This window comes from Sitophilus oryzae, unplaced genomic scaffold (genome assembly GCF_002938485.1).
Source record: "Sitophilus oryzae breed Bouriz unplaced genomic scaffold, Soryzae_2.0 scaffold_813_pilon_pilon, whole genome shotgun sequence".
In the NCBI taxonomy this organism is placed as follows: domain Eukaryota; kingdom Metazoa; phylum Arthropoda; class Insecta; order Coleoptera; family Curculionidae; genus Sitophilus; species Sitophilus oryzae.
In genome coordinates this window covers 105,876-130,260 of record NW_022147432.1, presented here as the reverse complement: position 1 = coordinate 130,260, position 24,385 = coordinate 105,876, and the positions used below count along the sequence as shown (strand labels likewise).

General features: G+C 30.6%; 1 long non-coding RNA gene across 2 annotated transcripts; it reads left to right on the top strand.

The window, feature by feature from the left end:
- Positions 1-758: 758 nt before the first annotated feature.
- Positions 759-1,499, top strand: LOC115889382. 2 transcript variants are annotated; one of them, XR_004051444.1, is made up of 3 exons: positions 759-800; positions 850-1,105; positions 1,160-1,499. It is a non-coding gene; the product is annotated as an uncharacterized LOC115889382 (long non-coding RNA). The 2 variants fall into 2 exon arrangements; XR_004051443.1 differs by having other exon boundaries at positions 765-1,105.
- Positions 1,500-24,385: the final 22,886 nt, after the last annotated feature.

The following is a 24,385-nucleotide window of genomic DNA, read 5'->3' as shown; positions in this document are numbered from 1 at the left end:
AAAGTAATCGTAAAACAGTTTGTTTTCAGATAACTTTTTTTTATTGTGAAACTATCTTACCCATTTTCAATGTTACATATTAATTATTGGAAACCACAAAAATATTTTACTACGTTGACTTAATGAAAAATATTGATATATCGGTAATTTTGGTTTATAGCACTAAGTATTCCAGAAATCAAACTTTATAGTTTTCCGGAAAACTTTAGCACACTGCACAGAAAGCTTTAAGTAAGAATACTTAAAAAATTAACTTAACTTAAACTGATTACAGTTAAATATGCAATATACAGGGTAGCGCCTCTCATACGCCGCGGAAGTTCCAAGGAGAACGGTAGTTTATATCGAAATGAAATTTTGACAGCATATGTAGGTTAACTGAAAGCATTTTATAAAAATTTTATAATAATTATACATGGTGTTCCCCAAAAATGTTACACATCAAAGTTGTGTTAACATTGGAAATGTTTATGTTCGTATATGGGAGATAAATTTCGAGTTTTCTTTCAAGGTCGTCAGCAACGGTGTCGCACTAAGGATACATTAAAATACGCAACCAACCGTCATTGAACCGTCCAATCAGATCAAAGGAGTAATCGTCGTAGATCGTGCGTTATCGATAATGTTCGGTGCCTGGAGAAAATTGACAATTGACAAGAGAATTGTTTATTATTTTTGACTTTTTAGTTCGTTTAATTTAATAATTACTAAAACCAGTAGTTCGAAAGATATATTTAAAATAAAAGATAAAAATCAAAAAAAAATTAATTATCTATTAACGTGGATTTGGACGACAATAGGTAAGAACACTAAATTTATTTCTATATTCGATATAAACTTGTTTATTAGGTTTTTAGTTTGTGATGTTTCATTGATGATCATTTTCATGTTCATCGTCTTTGAATTGACATGAGGATATCTATGGAAAAGTAACTAATCTGAAAGTAAGCCAACATATCGTTTGTCCTTTGTGTGCTAAAGAAAAGATTTTCTTTTCGCATCATGAGGAAGTATTACATCAATTAAAAAATGTTAGGAAGTTGATTACTTGTCATGGAAAAGTATACCAATGGAAATTATTTGTTAAAGAAGTATAATTCTAAGGGTAAATTTTATTATAATTAGTAACCTGTCTATTTTTTATACGTAGATGTTTCAGGTTTTAAGAATAAATTGGTTGAACCCAAAATCTGGAGGAAGTACCTATATCCATACACAGAATATGCCCATTAAAAATACTAGTCCAAATTTGCTTTAATGGTAGACAATTATTCAATACAAATTAACTTTTTAAGTGACTGAAATATTAAATAGTTTAGAATATGGTATAACAATGTAAAAAAATATTATTTTCAGGAACGATTAGGGCCCGATATATTTGAAACTCATGTTGGACATAGTATTGAGTTGGGTAGAATATTATTCTACGTTAAGTGAGGGTATCAGATACCTATTATTGTACTGTATTTTAATATATACATTAGAATTGTTGGTTTTTTCATATTTGTTTTATTTATTATTTTACTTACAAGTTATATAAAGTTAACACTAAAATCTACTTTTTGACTTATATAAGTTAGTCTGTGGTTTAATGCGTGATTACATCCACATGATTTCAAGTTTTTAAAATATAAATATTATAACTGGCTTTAAAAACTCCATTAAACTGTTAAAAGTGTAATTTATTTCAAAATAAATATACATATATAGGTATATATTAATATCGAAAAACATTTTTATTCCTTAACACCAATTTAATCATCACATACATATGTATAAACATTTATTTACGTTATTTCAAATGAAGACCACAGGAAAAACCAGCTTTGTTCATTTTAACTGGAGCCGAGAAAATGCAATTACGAGTGAACTACTCTGGTTTTTCTCCTGTAGGGCAAAATAACTAAGCTGTAATATCTCTGGGACTAAGCATATTATTATTGCTTTCTTTGATGGTGCCTCGAATAATGCTAACACTTGCCTATAAAATTGTCTCGCTATCAATTTCTATGAAAATGTAACATATTATCTGGTTTTTTCCATGTAGTCTTCAAATGATCTAAAAATTCAGCAGGAATGATCCATTATGCAGCAAACACACTGATGTTGAATCATGGGAAGCTTTTTTGTGGGCATTTCACAAATAAAATGAAATGTCTGATCAAAAACTGAAAATGCAAAACAGATAGTAAGCTTTATAAATACATACATATATATAAATAATCATACCTACATCTATTTATGTCGTACAATCCAACCGATATTTTAATATCCTAGCCCAAGTAAATAATCAAAAATGCACTTTTTATATCAAAAGCAGTATGTTATCAAGGGTTCCAATTAATATCCAGGATTTAAAAAAAAACACGATCCTAATTCTTATTATTTTTCTAAATACGTATTGTCTGATAGGCAATTACAAAATATAAATCTGATGTGAATAGAAAAATAAAGTAAAAACTGTAAAAACAGGTAAAAACAACAACAAAAATTCTAACCAAAGATTTAAACCGTCATACGACATGAGCATCACGTGATTGCACAATACCCAACGATAGGGTACGTACCTCTTTCATCTGATTGGACGGTTGGTTGCGTATTTTAATGTATCCTGTCGCACCAGCCGCACAGTCGACCAGATAAAGCATCAAAACTTTGTCGCGTGATGCCTAATGTAGACAGCACTAAACTCTTGGCGATATACGAGGTTTAATTTTGTTAGTACCGACGATATTACTTGACGACTATGCTACGGGGGGCCATTATAAAATTGAATAGATTGATATTGATATTTGCAAAGGTTACAAAAGAGTACTATTTTCGTAATTTTTGATTTGGGTTTTGACAATTATTTACGTTGTTTGTAATGAAACGATATTTTTATTTAGGTATTGATATATTTCAGAAAGAATTTAAGGATTAAAAGATATAATATATTTACTTAATTTCAAGGTATCTGCATGAAAAATCAAGGCTATATTTATAAAATAGAATGTTATAAAATAGAATATGAATATTTAAATATTTAAACTAACCTAAAATAAAACAAAATAACGTTGAACGTAAACAAACACAACTATAATATACAGGGTGTCATTGAAATGGTGTAAAAAAATCGGGCGGTGATAGTACTCCTAAAAATAGTAAAAAAAGTTCCTATAAGTATAGGGCGGAAAATGTATATTAAGGGAGTTAGGGGCACTGAAAGGGTGAATTTAAAAAACGGTTGTTTTAAAATTGTAGGCTTAAAAAACGAGATAAAATTTCGAAAAAAAATCCTCTGCTATAAATTTTGACCCTAAATCAAATGGTGATACTGAAAAATTATTTGGAAAAGTGGAAAGGGTAGTTTTTGCAAGGATAGGGGCTTTTTTCGTGAATAACTTTTTTAGGTTATTTTTTTTGCAACGTGGGTTCATTTTTTGAAAACTACATACTTTTTCCTACAAAAAAGATACTCTTGTTGCACATCGCCCAGAGCGATGGTTTTCGAGAAAATTGAAGACAAAGAGTTTGCTCTGATGGGTTGCTAACTGGTTAATCAACATAAACTTATGAAAGTTATGGCGGTTCAAAAGTAACCAAGCAGTTATCAAATAATTAATTGAAAAATCAAAATTTCATGATTTTTAAAACATCTTATTGCTTTAAAAAACGAAATAATCCAATTACCAAAATTCCTTATTAAAATAATGCATTCCTTAATTCATTCATAGTAAATGTTCAAAGTGACCACCATTCATTTCAATGTAGACATCTGATCTTCTTCTCCACGATCTGCGTAGATACCCTGTGGAATATCCTTGGTGTTGTTCGAATTTGATTGGAACAATCAATAATGCGTTGCCGTAGTTGCTTTTCAGTATTAATCGGCACTGAGCAAACCAAATTTTTTTAAAACCAAAAAAGTTTATTTCGTTTTTAAAGCAATAAGATGTTTATATGTTCATGAAATTTTGATTTTCCAATTAATTATTTAATAACTACTTGGTTACTTTTGAACCGCCATAACTTTCATAAGTTTATGTTGATTAACCAGTTAGCAACCCATCAGAGCAATCTCTTTGCTTTCAATTTTCTCGAAAACCATCGCTCTGGGCGATGTGCAACAAGAGTATCTTTTTTGTAGGAAAAAGTATGTAGTTTTCAAAAAATGAACCCACGTTGCAAAAAAAATAACTTAAAAAAGTTATTCACGAAAAAAACCCTATCCTTGCAAAAACGACCCTTTCCGCTTTTCTAAATAATTTTTCAGTGTCACCATTTGATTTAGGGTCAAAATTTATGGCAGAGGATTTTTTTCGAAATTTTATCTCGTTTTTTAAGCTTACAATTTTAAAACAAGCGTTTTTTAAATTCACCCTTTCAGTGCCCCTAACTCCCTTAATATGCATTCTCCGCCCTATACTTATAGGAACTTTTTTTACTATTTTTAGGAGTACTATCACCCCCCGATTTTTTTACACCATTTCAATGACACCCTGTATACAAAAATTACAAATTTCTTAAAATTGTCAGTTTTGGGTGTTTTCTCTTTTCACGAAATATTGTGGAGTTGTCTGAACTTGCACTGTTACAAAAGTCGATACAGCTGTGACATGTATGCTTTAAAATAGATTTTCGAAAAATGTATCCACCTATACAGGGTGTCCCAGAAATAAGTGCAAATATTTTAAGAGGTGGCAGATCTCGATAAAAGAAACATATTTTCTCTTTATCGTTTTTCAAATAAGTCCAAAATAACGGAGTTATTTTACTTTGAAAATTTCCAAAAAAAAGATTTTTTGCTAAAATTTTGAGAATCACTGGATCTTTTCTGGTTTTTCTTTCTTGTAAATTTAATCTAATACCTATGTTTTCATATTATCATGAAATTATGTTTTTTAACTAGAAACTAAAAAAATTTCCAAAAAAATTTTCAAAAAATTTCGAATTTTCAAATTTTTTTTTTCGCGAAAAAAACCTCATAGGCGTGTTGCTAGGGTTGAACTCTACTACCAGTTAAAATATTTGCACTTATTTCTGCGACACCCTGTATAGACTAATGCACATTCAGAAAATGAAAAAGTGGAATTATGGTAGTGATATCAGAACTTCCTTCTATTAATTGTTTTTTTTTTAATTATGTTTATTTTTTCTTCTAATCATTATTAGTTATTATTATTAAGAATGGTGTTTTTTTATATCAAGTGTAGCTGCAAATATATAATGTTAATTATGTTTTATAAGTCATGTTATCATTTCCAATGTCTCTGATGGTTGCAGCGATTGCGAAATCTGTGAGTTTTTTTTTCTAATGGAACACCCTATATATTAATTGATTTTCGGATTCTAGGAAAAAAATAAAGATGAGTTTTATTAAAGAATCATATACCTAAAATCTAAGGATTTTGACATATTTCAGATTTTGTGAAAACGAAGAGAAATAAATTTTAAATTTCGATAACAGCTACCTAAGTTTTAGTTGACCTTGTGTAGCCTGATATTTAATTACAGTAACCATTGTATCTTAAACCAAATTGAAATTTGACCCGAAAAATTATACAGGGTGAGACAAACTTAATATGGAACATGTGGTTAATGAGTTCATCATCAGTCAGTAGATCGTTATTATTTGAAAAAAATCTAGGTGGCTGTGATATTCCTTTTGTTAATTTAAAAAAAATTAAAGATTGTAGAGTACGGTAATAAAAAGATACACGTTTAAAACATGTTTTAATTATTACAGTATTAAAACTAGATATAAACCTATAATTATGTGACAAAAATTAGCTAGATGAAATCGAACACTTAAAATGCTTCCTTTTCTGTTAACTGCATAGAGAATGATTGTCTTTTCAAAAGGATCTTTTCATTTTAAAAGGCATTATGTGGAGTTCTACCTCGAAAAGCAGCTACAATAATTTCACTCATGTTGTCGACAATAGTTGCGGTCGTGTTTTGTAAACACTGTCTTTAACATATCCCCATAAAAAACTCGACTAGATAAAATCAGAAGCATTTAAGCTCGCATTTAAGTATTCTATTATTTGGTGAATGCACACTACATTCACCTACTAATAGAAAAATATCAATTCTCTCTGATGTAGGATAAGTTAGTATTTTCGGCAAATTTCTGAATTTTTTTTTGTTTTAACTGACGCAAAACGATAACTAGTTTTTAAAGAAGATCTAACATTTTTGTCTCATTTGAAACACTTTCTTTATATGGACTAGTGATTTATTATATACATATAAGTACTATTATTTACATACGTGATAATGTAAGTAAACAATTCGTTTTAAATAGTACCTAATACAATAAAAAGTTTAATCGGCAAAAACCTGACATAAATATTTTTTACGTTCTGACATAAAATATTATCTTTCATAATTAAGTATATGTCTCATTTCCTGCCTTGGGAAAAACAGCTATTAGATAAAAAATACATATTTAGATATCTCACCTACTTATTATCAAAATACTAAGTTTTGTACTAATATTACTGTTTTTTTTATATATTTTTTATGATCAGATTTTGATAGAGTGTGCTATTGAAAATGTCATGGAATAATAATATTTATATAACATATAATATGTCATGGAATAATAATATTTAATAATAATATTTTAATAACAAAAATTAAAATTACTTGATCTAGTAGCTTAAAGTATAGTTTTATCTTAACAATCTGATAATTATAAATGATCACTATAATGATTAAGAGTGAAATTAAGTCACGAGATATTGATCAGAAGTTTATAGGACTTATTATTTTTTGGAATAGTAAATTTAAATTTTTTGTTGGTTATTAAATTAGTTATGTGTTCGACCCAAGGATTCCATTATCTACCATTGGTTTCACTCTTAATCACTATAATTGATTAAGAATACATTCTCAGTTCGTCAATAAAAGTTCGTCACAAAAACGACGTATCCAAATTCGAGAAAAAGACTCGAAATGTAGATGGGGCTCATTGAGCCTGGCAAAAAAGCCTGGAAAAGGTGGCAAACAGCGGTTTCTTAGCGATAAACTTACAATAAGTCGATCGTCTCGATTAGAAGTTCTCATACGAAGGTTCCTGAACGTCTAGATTGACGTCCTCATGGACGTGGTCATAATTCAAAAACCACTCAGTATACTCTATGGCATTAAGGTATTTTTGGAACCGGAATTTTATAGCAAATTTACTGAACTAAACAAATATAAAGCATTTCATTTAAAAAAGTAAAACTTAAGTGTTTAAATAAACACACAAGAACAAAACACTACAACCAAAAAAATATAAAAAGAACTATTTCTTACTTTCAAGCTTCAAGAAACTTTAAATAAATATAAACATATATAAAACAACATAAATAATATAAACAACATAAATAGAACAAACTATTTTATTAATAATAACACCAAATTTTATACCTTAAAGGTTGATTACCTAATTAACTTTAATCTTAATTTTTTTAAACCAGTACCTTTTGACATTATTTTTCTGCAGTACTAAAATCCATTATTTACCTATCGTGTGATATCGATATTTTACAGCTAGTCCAGTTTTTAGTATATGTTTAGTACGATCTTTGTACTATAATATACGAGATGCACTTATCTACGACGAGATGGTACACAAACTTTATTGATGGTAACTTTATTGGTGTATAAGACTTTCTGTCTGGGCAGCGAGTATTAACCATAAACTGTGCTCTGGGTCTACAGTTAATTTTCTCTCGACTTTCCCCAACAACCTCACATTACATTTAAAACATTTGCAATTAAAATATAAGTTTGCTTTTCCTTGTACATATATTTAATGTTATACTTTCCTTTTGTATTTTTGAATAAGAAATATATAATAATGTTTATACTGTACCTATATATATATATATATATATATATATATATAATAATAATAAGTAATATATATATATATATATATATATATATATATATATATATATATATATATATATATATATATATATATATATTTTTTTTAGAAATTCGATTCAAGAGGTCAGAGTTGAGTAATTCCTTATTTAATGAGCAGCCGAAAAGATCAGAAAAGATCAGTAAGTTCTCAGTACTCAGTACTTAACAGTATTTTTGAAACAAGTAAGTGATAAATTTCTAGTTTTTATTTGTTTTTTTTTTCAATTTGTTTGACAAATTCGACTTTCTTGGTAGGGATATATTTACCGAGCATTTTTAATTTTTCTAAGTCAGTGGATATAGAGATATGCATATTTTTATCAATATTGTTTATGTTTTTCGTCAATACAATATTAGTAAAAGTAGGTATATTATACCTATCTGAAAGTCTACAATTTAATACCCATTAATGTTTCTGTTGATTATAACCTGTTACTGATGTATTATTGTTAACATAAAATTGCATAAAATTGCTAATGTTGCTAATGAAATGGTATTTTATTGCAAACATTATCTATTTTTTGCTATATTATTTTAGCAATAAGTCAGTTAATAAGTTATAACAAAATAGAAAGTTTAATGGATAATAAGTTTTGAAATATAGGTACAATATAATTTTACCAATATTGTATTGACGTAAAATTAACAATATTACTAATACATCTCCAAATTAGTACTTTCCTGAACGTTACATTAGCAACGTTTCAATAATATTGTGTTTTTCCACCTTGCACTGCAATGTAATTTGGCGGAAGATTAAGCTACCCTGCCACCTTGCATAAACCTCCCTACAATGAAAAAAGCAATGTTACACCTTGCTTTGCGAAGTTTTGGCAATGTTCCAGCAATAAATTTTGCTTGTTGGGTTGGTTATGGTTTTATGTTCCGTTTCTATCGGTTTCCTGAAAGTTTTCTTATTACGGAACACGATTCCTGAAATATTCGGTTATAACCATAGATTTAGTAAGAACAGATATAACATTTTGCATTTTAACCCGATCAAACAATCGGAGGTTGACCACGTAATGTAAAAACCAACTGAAATAGAGAAGGCGACATTGCCACATCTCAAATTTGCGCCTATCTACTTAGTTTGATTTGCAGAAAAGGTGACTTTAAAACCTTCACCGGATATCAATAAATCTCAATTTCTTAATTAAATTAATAGTTTATTTTGAAAGAAGCATGCGTAATAATATGTTATTAACCAGAGGATATATGCGTTACTATTAAAGGACATGTTTACTGTTTAATGTGCTGAAACGTCTAGAACTATTGGCAACGTCGCTGCTAGTCTTCCAGAATGAAATGAGCCGTCCGTCCCACCACCCCTCACAACGGCCCTTGATCCGTTATAGCGTACTACGTTTAGCTTACGGTGTGTTCGAAGTCGGAATTAAGTCCGAAGTGAACTTTTCAGTGTTTTTCAGTAGTTTTTATTTTTGTTTAACGTACTTTTGAATCTGCGAATTTTCAATATGGTACGATTGTGGTACGACAGTGTCAAATGTGTGGACAAATAAACTCAAATTACTCGAATTTGTCTTTTCACAGGTAGGTATTGTTTCCGCCGCGCCGTAATCGTACATAGGCGTACCACAAGGGAGCCTCTCACAATTAAAATAATTTCTAATTATATTTGTTGAATTTTGATCTATTAAAACAAGAACGTAGTAGCCGGTAATTGAATTATAATTCGTCTCAATTACTACCTAACTGTTGTAGATCATAACAAATTTGAATATAAACGTTACATTTGAAACTTTATTATAAGCCAGAAAGTGACATTTTTTTCTTAAAATTGCGTCCTATTTGGTCAACGATATTCTAAAGGAATTTTGCTCAATAAATAAACATAGGTGTTTACCCGTCCTTTTTTACATTTTATTGCTTTATTATATCTGCCCCTTCGGCTTTGTTTAGACAATTTTTTACCACCGTACAAATACATCTTCCTAGAGTTATTTGTACGGTGTGTTTAACTTTTTTAGAATGGGACGAACTGTAAATAATTCTTAGGCTACTAGTTTTATACATACCTATATAGAATAGAGAGCGACCCAGGCCTCCAAAAAGCTTTTTTCCTATTACGTTTTTGGTTTGTGATTTTTATTTCAATTTTTTACATAAGATGGGGGCCATTGTAACGCACATTTTCAAAATATTTTTGTCAACATACAGGGTGATTCAAACCGCAATACATATGCTTAATACAGTTCATGAAGTGTAGCACACAGATTTTATACTTTTAATGATAAAAACCTTCTATTGCGAGACTAAAAGGCAATTGCCTCGTATCAGAGCCATCATAATACAAGAAGAAGACCGAAAGTCAAATATTGTCTTATATTTTCAAAAAAAACACAATTTTCTCATTAAATATTGATTTTTGGTATAGGAAGTTATTAATAATACAAGAGTAAACAACTATTACACAGTACTTCACAGGAAGCTATCGATTGCGAACTAACTAAATCGTTACTAATTAGGTACTAATTTTGAAAAGTTCTTTTTAAGATAAAAAAAGGTAACTAAATCCTAAACTATCATTTGAGATTAAACGGGAAGTTCTAAATAATGTTGCCTAATCTAAACAAGAAAAATTTATTTATAAGTTACGTTTTATAACATTCCTAATTAAATTTGGGCGAAAAGAATATTTCTGTTTGCTGTAGGTGCTGTATTTTCTCAGGGAAAATACGTAAATAAAAATGACTTTTTAAGTCAAAAAAAGTCAAAAGGACAAGTTATTCTAAAAAAGGACAAGTTATTCTAAAAAAGGACTGTCCTATTCAAAAAAGGACAAGTGGCAACCCTAGGTATTTCTGGAATGGAAATTTAATGGCAAATCTACAACTTTGGTTTGAAAATATGTTCCGGCCACCTATGTTTACAAAAATGTCTAAAATGTGCCTAAATGCCTCCATATTCTGAAAAAAAAAATTGAAAGAAAAGTCACCAACCACAAACCTAATATAGAACTGTTTCGGAAGCCTGAGTCACCCTGTAAGTATTCAAAAGTAACTGAAAGTTTAAATTGAAAATCGACGTTGGAGTGATTTTCGAAAACTACTAACGTTTCAACATAAGTATATGTGGGATATTAATTGTATTATATTATAACAAAACTCATCTGACGAAAAAGTGTTACTGTAGTATATTAATATGGAGTAAAAATTTTACTAATTAAATTCGTTCCAAAAAACGATACGCCACTGGCCATTAGAACAATCCCAAATGCGCCTAGTTGTCGGGGTCGGAAATTTTAGACTTCTCTGTCTCTTCTGTCCTTGTTTGACACATTGGAATGTTTGATACACTACCAACGGGTATTTATGAATGAAATGTTCGGTCTATCTTTATAATGTCTTTGGTTATAACCATGTTATAACTGTCACCAAAGTAACCAGCGCGAGAAGACTGGTTTTTCTGGCTTTGTTTGTCAATCAGTGTCATTTATGTGACAGAAATCAAGCAAATATTGGAAGTTCGAGTGAAATTCTCATTTAATTTCTAAAATTTGAAATAATATTTTGTATTTAAATACAAAAGCAATGGAGGTAGGCAGTAAATGTAAATAAATTTCATTAACTAAACAGAATTACTTTTAGGACCATTTAATATTATCATGCAACCATTGTTTCTTAAAGTCAGGAACATTTAAAGAAAACATGAAAAACAAGACAACAAGTAATCGTGATTGTTTTGTAAGCTATAAAAATTTAAATATTGATTAGATTTGTTTATTTATTATTGATCTGTTTTAATATTGGACCTGCAAATCTTCACTTGAGCTGTCTAACGAGTTTAACAGTTTATTAATAAAGCACTTTTCAATATTAAACTCCGTTGATAAGAAGTAGCAATCGTAAAAGCAGAGAATAGGTACATTAAGAAACGTCAGCATTTTTGACGTTTCCAGTATTTTACCAAACCGTTCCGTATCAAACCGATGTTTTTCAGGAACCGCTCTTTACCGTTGTTTACCGGTCTGGTTCACCTGGCAACGGAATACAGTCTCAGTTATAACGTTAAACAGAGTTATAATGTGTAAATAATGTAACTTAGTAGGTTCATTTAGTTTTAGTTTCTCCAATAGTTATTGCAATTGTCCCTGTCTACTGTTTTGTCAACTATAACAATACGTCCATTAAAGTGTATCATTCTAATTCCAGTAACTTCCACGCGATCCCTTCTCTATTATACTTAAGCTCCCCCCAATATCAATTTTAGGTTGCCTAATCGTCGAATATCATACTGCTAGCGCCCTTCTGCCTCCAAGGGCGTTCGTGCGTCGGTTCAATTGCGAAGTGGACATCGGTCTTTGGGCCGGCAATTATCGTCGGCCGTCAGAGGGCGCTTATGGCCACCGGACACGCCATATTTAATATTGTATCACTGGCAGCGTCGCCATTAAACCGTCATTTTTGCTGGGAATTAGGAACACGAAGCTTCCACTATTCCTTTCATTCGTATATACCACTTTCTTTTATATTCATCCGCTTCGGACATTAAGCGTTCTGTACGACGATGTTTTTTACGGCATTCGGAGAATAATAAGGGTTGCTTGCTTTCCTGGGCGTTCTGCACTGCTGAAGACAAAGATATTAAAAAAAAAGATAATAGTTAATCACCTCATGCTGATGCTTTACATTTATTTTTTTCCATAGCAACTGTTAAAATTGCCTTACCTATATCTATCAAAAATGATAGATAAAATAGTACTTTAACCGCAAGGGTAGATTAAATGCCAAAAAAAGCAGTGCGAAGAAATTTCACGACATCTTCTGGGTTTAAAATTTTTGACTTTTTCAGTTTGTAACCGCTTCATGACTACTGCAAGAAAGCTATTAGCTGGCTATATCTACAAAGTTTAGATGTTACTATACTACTACGGGAATTTAAACGGTATATCTTACCCTTAACATTGAAATATCAATGTTTTCATTGCCCAGTATTGTACTTTTTAGCATTGAACAGTACGACCATAAACTGGACAGCTGCATTTTCTTTGATTTTTCAGAAAAAAATGCGAAAAGTATGTTTTCGCTTGATCTTTCTTCTCGCACGTTTTTTAATTGCTTCCATTTTTGAAAATTGTTGTATTCCTTTTCATAAGTTATTCGGGATTTAAATGGAAGTAGTTTGGATATGGCGTTTGTCGCCAAAACCTGAATATCTGTTGGTAATTTACTTATTTCGTTTTGAGCCATTTCTGACTCCATCCAATTCATCAGCAATCGACACAAAAGAGAATTAACAAATATTGACTCAAAACTGACAACTAAAGAGACAGCTTTATTTATTTGTCAAATTACATAGAAGCCAACGCCAACCCAGCACAATATTTTTTCTACTTGTATAATAAATTCCTTGAAATAATAATTTCTGAATATTTTATCGTTTTATTTTAACATTTTATCTTTTTTTTTTTAAATAACTGTTTGTTTCTCACTGATATTTTAGAATCAGAAAAAAAAATCGCCCGATTTAAGGTTGATTCTCACTATATACAGGGTCCGGCAAGAGTGCGTCGGGCATCTATAGCTCCTAGAATAAAAAACTTGGGAACTTTGTTTAAGTGCATACCTAAAGTATGTACTAGGATGCATTTCAGGAAAATATTTTAACTTCTATAGGGTGGCTCAAGAAAGTGTGAGTGGATCGAGATGATTTATTTTAAATGGAACACCCTGTATATTATTGCATTTTTGGCTTCCTTTCAGATTACTTTACATAATTCTAAGACATGAGTAAATATATTTCGATAATTTCAGAGGTATTAATAAATAAATAAAAGTTATATATCTTTCAGCCTTTCTTAAAAAAATTATTAATAATACAAGAAATGTCCTGAAATCAAATACTTAAACTAACTATATTAGATGTTTACTTTAGATGGTCTGTACTTACTTTGCTATAAAATTGAGAATCGTAAATCATACAGGATGTTCAAAATTCTACGCCAAACTTTCTAAAATATAAAATAATTTTTCTTTGTTTTTTTTTTAAATGGAACACTCTGTATATTATTTTTTCAATAGATGGAGAATTAAAAAATGAACATTTTTTGCATTTAGAGTATTTCAACATTTTTAACGGTTTCGCAAATATTCCCGGTTTTGTATTTCATGTGGCATTTTCCATAGTAAATTTTTATCAAAGCCACCCAATGATTTTTCTCTCGTATTTTACCATTGAAAGCGCCATATGAAATAATACTGCGTGTATCCGGAAAACTATTAAAAATTTTGAAATACTTTAAATACAAAAAATGTTCATTTTTTAATTCTCCATCAAATAAAAATATAATATACAGGGTGTTCCATTTAAAAAAAAAAACGAAGAAAAATTATTTTATATTTTTGAAAGTTTGGCGTAAAATATTGAACATCCTCTATGATTTACGATTATCATATTTATAGCAAAGTAAGAACAGACCATCTAAAGTAAATATCTAATATAGTTTTGATTTCAGAACAGTTCTTGCGAGGGGTGTCTCACTGTTGGAATTACATGTACATTTTCTTGGCAGTCGCTGGCAGTCTTTGGCAGTCTTTCGGCAGTCGCCTATAATTACATCGCAGTCATAGGCAGTCGCTCGGCAGTCGATCGGCAGTCGCTTGGCAGTCGCTAGGCAATCGCGGCAGTCACTGGCAGTCGCTAGGCAGTCGCTAGGCAGTCGCGGCAGTCACTGGCAGTCTCTTGGAATTCAGAAGTCAATCGGCAAATTTCGAGATGTTTTGTATAAAAACATGTCAATTTTGAAGCAAATATATATATATTTGTTTTCAATTTAATGTAAAAAAACTTGCAGCATAATTCTTCTTTAACAAAATATATATAAAACGAGTCATAATGATCGATAAAAGAAAATTTTCTCGAAAATTTCACATACATTCAGATAGATTTTTGTTTTATGGTTAATGATGTTAAATTAATTCATAATAACTGCAGTATAATATATAATGAAAAGCTATGGACTACAAGGTATATCAAAAATGTTTTGTTTTTTTTAACGCTTTTTAGAACAAAATATTAAACAGAAAAGTTATAAGGAAGGTTAAGAAGCACATTTTAAAATTACTTTAGAGTATACAGGGTACATCAAAAAATGTTTGGATTTGTGATTGTCGTTCGGATATAACATATATTTTTAATGAGAATACCCTATTTTTATTTTATAATTAGATTCTACGTACAATTCGGTAACTTTTTTGTATATGGAAGGTCACAGTGCAGTAACTCGTTTTTCAGGAACGATTTTCCAGGAAATCCCCAAAACATACCCAATTTTACATTAAATTATTATATTTTTTTTAAACGAATTATTATCTTATAGAGCCGAGATATCAATACTTTATTATCAAATGAAATATTTTGAATTATTTTTGTGAAAATATCACAAAAATTGTTTTATAATTAATACGAGATCCTGCCTTGTGACCCTCGATATGATATTATATATTAAAATTAATAGATTTAGAGAAATGTTAGATTTCGATACGGTAAAAATTATCAGTGACGCAAAATTTGTAGATTCTATCAGAAAAAATGATAATACATACTTTTTTACTGGTGCGACTAATCCCGGTTATACACTGCGCGTTTTTGTGGTTGCCGCCGAAACGCGCGGCACCGGCATCGACCATAAATAAACTACACAGAGCGTCTGCGCCAGTGTTTCTGCGACATAACAGTCGCAAAAACGCACAGTGTACCACCGGGCTTAAACAACTGCCACTGCCGACCAGGGCCATGTAAGTTAAATATTCAAAATCCAGCAAAAATTTTCGATTCACGACCGCTGTTGGCGCTGATCGTCAAAATAATGGAAAAATGTTTGTACAGGGATTTTCCTTACAGACAATACGACGTGAGCTACGACCAGGACCAATCACAACGAGCAGTCTTTCTTAGACAGCCCTGAAGTGTGTGTTAATTTCTGTTGTGATAAGTGTGGTTGTGTTTGTGCAGTTTGATTTTTCGGTTTTGATATTATGTTAAAATTAATTTTGAAATATTGTAGCACCTGTTTTTATGTAGTAGTACTTTTTTTAGTTCTATGATCTGATATGTTATGACTTGTTAATGTTTGTTTAACAATGTTATACCAAAGAGGTTATACTTAATATATCAATTTGCATTGATAACTTTTTTATCAATAAACTTAGTAGATTTTCAGATTATTTAATTCCTTTTGTTTCCGTTTGTAATTTTATTTTTAAAACATGTTATGTGATTGTTTGACATAATAAGCGAATAAAAATAATTAAAATAAAAAAGTGTATTTTACAATTCCCGCCTGTTCCCCCCGGCCCCGCACCCCTTTAGCTATCCTATAAACGTCCTCTACAACGAGAGATGGCGACTCGAAAATGGAACCGATTTATTACAAGTAACTTGGGCTTCTTTTTCGTTAGTATATTCTGTGCCGCCGACTACGATTTTTCGCTATCGCGTTTCGATCTAGAATCGAGACGCACCGATTAAAGAAATAGAAACAGACAGTGAAACAGATTAATTATAGTTATTATGTTTCGTATATGATATAGCATAGGTCTGAATAAGTACAAATAACTATTTTTCTGCAAAATAGAAACCCTGAATAATTTTTAAATTTCTCATTTTTATAAAAAAAATTATTTTTGAAATTTCAACCAAAGAAATAGAAATATACCCATCTATATACGATTCGAGGATAACAATTATTATAAAAAGTTGCCTAATCAGGAAGAAATAAAATTCTTATAATTTTCATCTTCGTAATTGGAAGGTTATTGTTTATTTCTTCTATTGTTGGTAAAAAACGCGCCATAATTACGCAGCGACTGCGATTTAACTGGTCCTAGCAGTCGAGACGCAGCCGATGCGAATCGATCACAGACGAGTTCAGTCCGGACGCATCAACGATTTAGTATTAGGGGGTATTAGTATACAAACTACATACCTGTACCCGAGCCTGTACCCTAGAAGTTCCTTATAGTTTGCTTCTGGGGTACAGATACGTTGAAGCAGTCGACAGTCGTAGCCGTCAGTAAGTAAGTAAAAATAAAAACATTACTTTTCATATTGTTGTATTAATCTGTATGTATTATGAAAACATTTCCAAAGCACCTTTTTACGTAGAATCTAATGGTTTAAGTATATTTTTTAAAATTAATAATAAGTTTCGAGTTATTACTAGAAAAAATAATTTTTTGTTTGGGACACTTTGAGAATATTTTTAATTAAATGAAAAGAATTTAAAATTACCTTTCCAAAAGTATATATAGCACACTTAATATTTTGTTATAGTCCCCGTTGAAATATAGAATTTTTAAAAGTTCGTCACTTTTATCTAGTAGGCTGTGGACCTCTTATTGATGATCTGCCCCTAATCGAAAAACAAAAATTATACAGGGTGTATAATTTACTTTTATATTATTATCATTATTTTTAAATATGTGCCATCTCTCGTGGGGAGATTCCTCACGTAAAAATAAGACTTATTTTTCATACCAACATAGTTCCGATTCTGCTTTGTTTCGTAGCTACAAGATGTTAGTCTTAATAATCTTTCGATTTATTATAATTTCCTTCCGAGTACTTTTGAGGCAATTTTGAGGGTAAAAGTTACTATGTTACATATTTTAATGCTAAAAAGGTGTTAATAAATGCATCAGGGACGTGCATACGGGTTATCACTGGGATATTTTCAAAAAAAACATGTGCGCCACTGACTTTTTTCATTTGATATCAAAATTATGTAGACCGTTTAATGCCAATTAAAAGTTATCTCTTGATATTTTTCCAGTTCGGCCTCCTTGATGAGATAAATGCAATTTTATTATTACAATTAATAAAATAAAATTAATAAATTATATATTTTACCTAACTTATTATTGAATATTATTACTGTTTGTTATCATTACTATTAGTCCAACATACAGCATTTTCAAATAAAAAAATAATGATGTTTAAGATAATTATTAGAAAAAAGAAATATTTTAAAAAGTTTTAACACCCTGTAACTCTGAAACTATGCATTTCCATACCCATGTTTATAATAACTTTTTTCATATTTTTTGATGAGGAATCAAAAAGTACTTTTTAAAACTTTTGCAAATTAATGATATTATTTTTTTCGAGATTTTTTTATAATAAGGTTTCTATTAGACTTGAATCAAATGAAAAGCGAAATGGACAAAATATGAAGAGACAACTTTTAATCGGCATTAAACGGCTTACACTATTGCGCTAACAAGAGAAAAAAAGGCAGTGGCGTACATGCTTTTTTTAGAAAAATATTCCAAAGAAAACCCATATGCACGTCCCCGGTGAATATGTTGACACTTTTTTAGCGTTAAAATATATCGTATTAATAGTAACTTTTACCCTCAAAATTTCATTCGAATCGCTAAAAGCACTTGGAAGAAAATTACAATAAATGGAAAAAATATTATTAAGACTTTAACACCCTGTAGCTACGAAACAAAGCAGAATCGTCCCTATGTTGATATGAAAATAAATATTATTTTTATGTGAGGAAAGATGGCACATGTTTTTTGAAACCTGTATTTACAGGGTGTTCCAGAAATAAGTGAAAGTATTTTAACTGGTAGCATAATTCGACTCCAGGAACACGCCTATGAGGTTTTTTTCACGAAATTTTTTTTTTGAAAATTCGAAATTTTTTGAAAAATTTTTTGGATTTTTTTTTAGTTTTTAATTAAAAAAACATAATTTCTTGATAATATGGCAACATAGGTATTAGATTAAATTTACAAGAAAAAAATCCAGAAAAGATCCAGCGGTTCTCAAAATTTTAGCAAAAAATCATGTTTTTTCGAAATTTTCAAAGTAAAATAAATCCGTTATTTTGGACTTATTTGAAAAACGAAAAAGAGAAAATATGTTTCTTTTATCGAGATTTATCACACCATAAAATGCTTGCACTTATTTCTGGGACAGGGTATATTCGAAAAAATCGAAAACGAAAACTTATTTTTCCAGCAAGACAAAGCACCGCCTCAGAAGTTATCAGCAAATTTTTGCAGCCAATTTCGAGAATAATTGAATAGCTAACCAAGATCCCAGGCGTTGGACATCGAGGCCGGCGCGGCGGACTTAGTTCTTATGGATTTTTATTTTTGCGGAAGAATAAAGGTTCTTATTTTTAAATTGCCCATATAGTCTAGGCAAGAATTAGAACTACTTATGCGAGGGTATCTTTCATCCCCACTGAGTTAATTAATTCCGCGAGAAATGTTCAAAAACGGCCCCGTCTATCCATAACAGAAGACGGTCGACATATCGAACAACCAAAATCTCAAGTCTTGGTTTGATATTAATTTTTATTGTTATTAGATATAGTTTAAATGTGTTGATGTTGTTAAATGTAATTTAAATTGTTATAAAATTCTGCATCTCTCATTGGAAATATTATTCCGCCGTTCAAAGCCGACATATTCAAAGTGGGCGAATTTTTACAAACTGTATATCTGGAGAGAAGAGGAAACGAGCAAAATATCAAGCTAATTTTAAATTCTTTTCAATGAATTAAAAATATACAGGGTGTCCCATATAAAAAATCAAATTTTCTATTCATAATTCCTAAATTGTTAATTTAAAAAAATATATTCTTAAACTATTAAATTTTATATAAAAAGATGCTTTGGAAATGTTTTCATAAAAATACAAAATTTTCTATAGCAAAAAAGTTACGGTGATTTGTTAAAAATGCACTTTTTTAAAAACATCCCGTAACTCCAAAACGGTAACACATATCTATGTGCGGTTTTCACCGTCATGTTTTTGATAAAAATTAAGCTCCAGACACCGATGTTAGTTTTCATCTATCTCCTACAGAAAAAGGTGTTTCCCTTTAAAAGCGTCCAATTTGGCCCACCCTGTATATGTGTTGATAAATAGTATATGTCAAGGGTCGACAAAGGCCCGGAACTTAAGATACCGCTGAGTCTGCAGTCGTTGGCAGTCGCTGGCAGTCGTCGGCAGTCACTGGCAGTCACTGGCAGTCGTCGGCAGTCACTGGCAGTCGCTGGCAGTCGTCGGCAGTCACTGGCAGTCGTCGGCAGTCACTGGCAGTCTTGTAAAAAATGGCATTTTGGCAATACGTGTACATTTTTTACCCTAGTGAGACACCCCTCGAGTTCTTGTATTTTTAATATTTTTTTTAAGAAGGGTTGAAAAATATATATTTTTGGTTTATTTTTTAATATCTCTGAAACTATCGAAATAGATTTACTCATATCTTAGGATTATGTAAAATGATCTGAAAGGAAGCCAAAAATTCAATAATATACAGGGTGTTCCATTAAAAAAAATCATCCAGATCCACTCACACTTTTTGAGCCACCCTATAGAAGTTAAAATATTTTCCGGAAATACATCCTGGTACATACTTTAGGTTTGCACTTAAACAAAATTCTCAAGTTTTTTTTATTCTAGGAGCTACAGATGCCCGACGCATTATTGCCGGACCCTGTATATACTACGATTCTGACTATACCTTCCGTTTCCATTCCAGATCCGTTCCGTATTTTTTATTGTATTGACGCTATACGTAAGCTTCCGTTCCGTATCAGTTCCATACTTTTTATTGTACAATTTATATCATTACGAAAGTTTTATTTTAAAAATTTGTATCTTTTGAAAAATGTAATAGATTTAAATAAGTGGTGAAAGAATAAATAAATATCAGCAAAATGTTAAAAGAGCTGGTACAAATGTAAGAACTTGACAACGCCTGTTTCCGATACGCTTTAGTTCGTCCGCCAAAAAAAATGTATGGAAGGAAAGGATATGGAACGGAAGGGGAACGGAACGGATAGGGTGCATTGTCCCATTCATTTATATGATATCATATTTTATGTAAACGGAAGGGAAACGGAATTTAGCTGATACGGAAGGTATAGTGAGAATCAACCTTTAATGGCTCTTTGAAGCGTTGTGTTGTAACTCGGGTCTTATGTGAGCTGTGGGGCTGAAACTCGAAATGTAGATGGGGCTCATTGAGTCAAACTCAAATTCTTTTTTGATTACTTTACATAATCCTAAGATATTAAATATGTTTTAATAGCTTCGACGTTTTTTTTATTGTAAATATTTCGCGATAACCATCGGGATCTTGAAGATATTGAAGTAACGTCAATATTTGGATGAAAATTAGTGTCTGGGAGTTTTGTGACATGAGAAATTTGATTTTCATATCAATATGACTCCTACCTGTAGAGGGCGCCACCTATATATATTTTAACTTGTTTGAAGAGTAATAGGTAACTTTTCGTCCATTTACTGAGTCACATTGCAATAATATTGTTATTAATTTTATTCGTATATTATACAGTTCTATACAATGTAATTAATTACAGTTGTACAGTTCTTAATTTTCCATTATTAATTTTAACATACTTATGTATGCATATGCGGCATTAATTCGGTTGAAACATTATGCAAATTAAACAGATATGTCATATCATACTACATAATTATATGGAATAATTAATTGGTAATTAATATTACTGATATTTAATAGTATTATTAAAAATTCACCTGTCTGATTTTAGCACGAATATGAATAAAATATTAAGTATATCACTGTACTTTAACAAATAATTAATACTTTACTGTAGCTATCTAATGAAAGAATATAAACTAATGGGAGGTTTACGATGTACTGTATATTATACAGGATGAGTCTTAAGTGCAAATATTTTCAGAGCTAGTAGATCTCGATAAAAGAAACATATTTTATCTTTACCGTTTTTCAAATAAATTCAAAATAACCAAGTTATTTTAATTTAAAAATTTACTTAAAAAATCATTTTGTTTTTACACAAAAACAAAGTGATTTTTTTTCTGAAATTTTGAGAACCACTGGGGATCATTTTTGGATTTTCTTTCTTGTAAATATAATCTACTACCTAGTTTGTCATGCTATCAACAAATTATGTTTTTCAACAAAAATATAAAAAAAAAAATCATTTCAAACATTTTTTTCAAAAAATTCCAAATTTTCAATTTTTTTTCCGAGAAAAAAGCTCGAAATATAATACCCCGAACAATATTTGCACTTATTTAAGACTCACCCTGCATAGTAACTTAGGGTGTATTCCGTTGCTTACCTTGGTTATGGTTTTATGTTCCGTTTCTATCGGTTTCCTGAAAGTTTTCTTATTACGGAACACGGTTCCTGAAAAATTCGGTTATAACTGTCACCAAACTAACCAGAGCGAGAAGGCTGTTTTTTCTGGTTTTTTGTCAATCAATGTCATTTATATGACAGAAATCAAGCAAATATTGGAAGTTCGAGTAAAATTCTCATTTAATTTCTAAAATTTGTAATAATATTTTGTTTTTATATCCAAAAGCAATGGAGGTAGGTTGTAAAGGTAAATAAATTTCATTAACTAAATAGAATGACTTTTTAGGACCATTTAAACTTATCATGCAGCCATTGTTTCTTAAAGTCAGGAACATTTAAAGAACACATGAAAAACAAAACAAGAAGTAAACGTGAATGTTTTGTAAGTTATAAAAATATAAATATTGATTAGATTTGTTTATTTATTATTGATCTATTTTAATATTGGACCTACAAATCTTCACTTGAGCTGTCGAACGAGTTTAACAGTTCATTAATAAAGTACTTTTCAATATTAAACTCCATTAAAAAGAAGAAGCAAACGTAAAAGCAGAAAACAGGTACATTAAAAATGCATAAAAGATAAATTTTATAATAGAGGTAATGAAATTTAGAAAACGTCAACATTTGACGTTTTCAGTATTTTACCAAACCGTTCCGTATCAAACCGATGTTTTTCAGAAACCGCTCTTTACCGTAGTTTACCGGTCTGGGGTGCGACTTTGTTCAAGTTAGCAACCGATCGTTTAGAAGCGATGTCGAAACCAGATCGATACTATGTTCATTGCAAAACTAGTGTCGCTCAAATGCTGCGAAATATGGTATCACTATCACACTCTTGCACACGTGTCTAGACTGTCGCCTCGCCACAAAGCGAGAAATCAGAATATCGCTACGAATCGATGTTGCTACTGAACATAGTGCATCAAGCTACAAATTACTTTGCTATCGCTTTGAAACATGAACAAAGTTGCACCCCTGGTTCGCCTGGTTTTTCAACGGAATACATGGTACAAAGAATACAAGGTATGATATTGCGCAGGTTGGTCGCAACGTCACAGGTGATAACAGGCGCTATTGGTCAGCACGCTCCGCGCGCCAGTTCAAATCGTCAAGATATTGTTATAAACCTGTTTTCTTCTTTATATACCGTCATTGAATTATCGCTAAGCAAGTTACTGTGGAGCAGTGCGTAAGGAGTCGGGCTAGGAAGCGAGAGACCCGAGTTCGAATCTCGGCCTGGACATAACTTTTTATTTATTTTTTTAAATACTGTTGTATTCTATAGTTTATTTTTGTAGTATAAAAAAAAAGAACTATTTATTCCGTTATTTTTTAATCTCCGTTATTAATATAAATTGATTGTTAGTACAATACCTCATTTAATATAAAATAATATTCTACTTTTTGAAATGTATCGGGCCCTAATTGTACCTAAAGTAATATATTTTAGTGATATACCATATTGTAAACTATTTAATATTTCAGTCACTTAAAAGTTAATTTGCATTAAATAATTGCCTACCATTAAAGGAAATTTGAGCTATATAATCCTTGATGGGCATATTCTGGGTATGCAAATACTTCCTTTAAATTTTGGGTGTCGTTCAACCGATTTATTCTCAAAACCAGAAACATCTACATATAAAAAGAAGCACAGGTCACTAATTATAATAAATTTCACCCTTGGTATTACTTCCACTAATTATAATAAACTTCACCCTTAGAATTACTTCTATCACAATTACAATACGTTCATCTGCATTGGCATTTTCTACTTTTCGATGTGAAACAATAAACTTCCCAACATTTTTTAAATGATGTAACAATTCCTCTTGTGGTTACTTTTCCATAGATATCCTCAACTCTGTCATGTGAATTCAGAGGCAATGAAAATGAAAATTATTTACCATAAACATCGCAAACTAAAAACCTAATAAACAATTTTATACCGAATATAGAAATAAATTTATGCCCACTTGCACCGTTTGTATAAACTTTGTTTAAAGGCTAAACAGTGATTAACTATATAATATTTCACTACAGTTAATCACTGGTTAGCCTTTAAACAAAGTTTATACAAACGGTGCAAGGGGGCATTAGTATTCTTACCTATCGTCCAAATCCATGTTAATAGATAATTATTATTTTTAAATATATTTTTGGAACTGCTGGTTTTAGTAATTATTAAATTAAACGAACTAAAAAGTCTTAAAAATAAACAATTCTGAACCATAACCCCAAAAAATGCAGATCTCCTGTCAACTTTCTTTATTTTTTATTTATTCATTATTTTCCTGGTGACGTCACAGGTGGTATGCGCGAACTGAA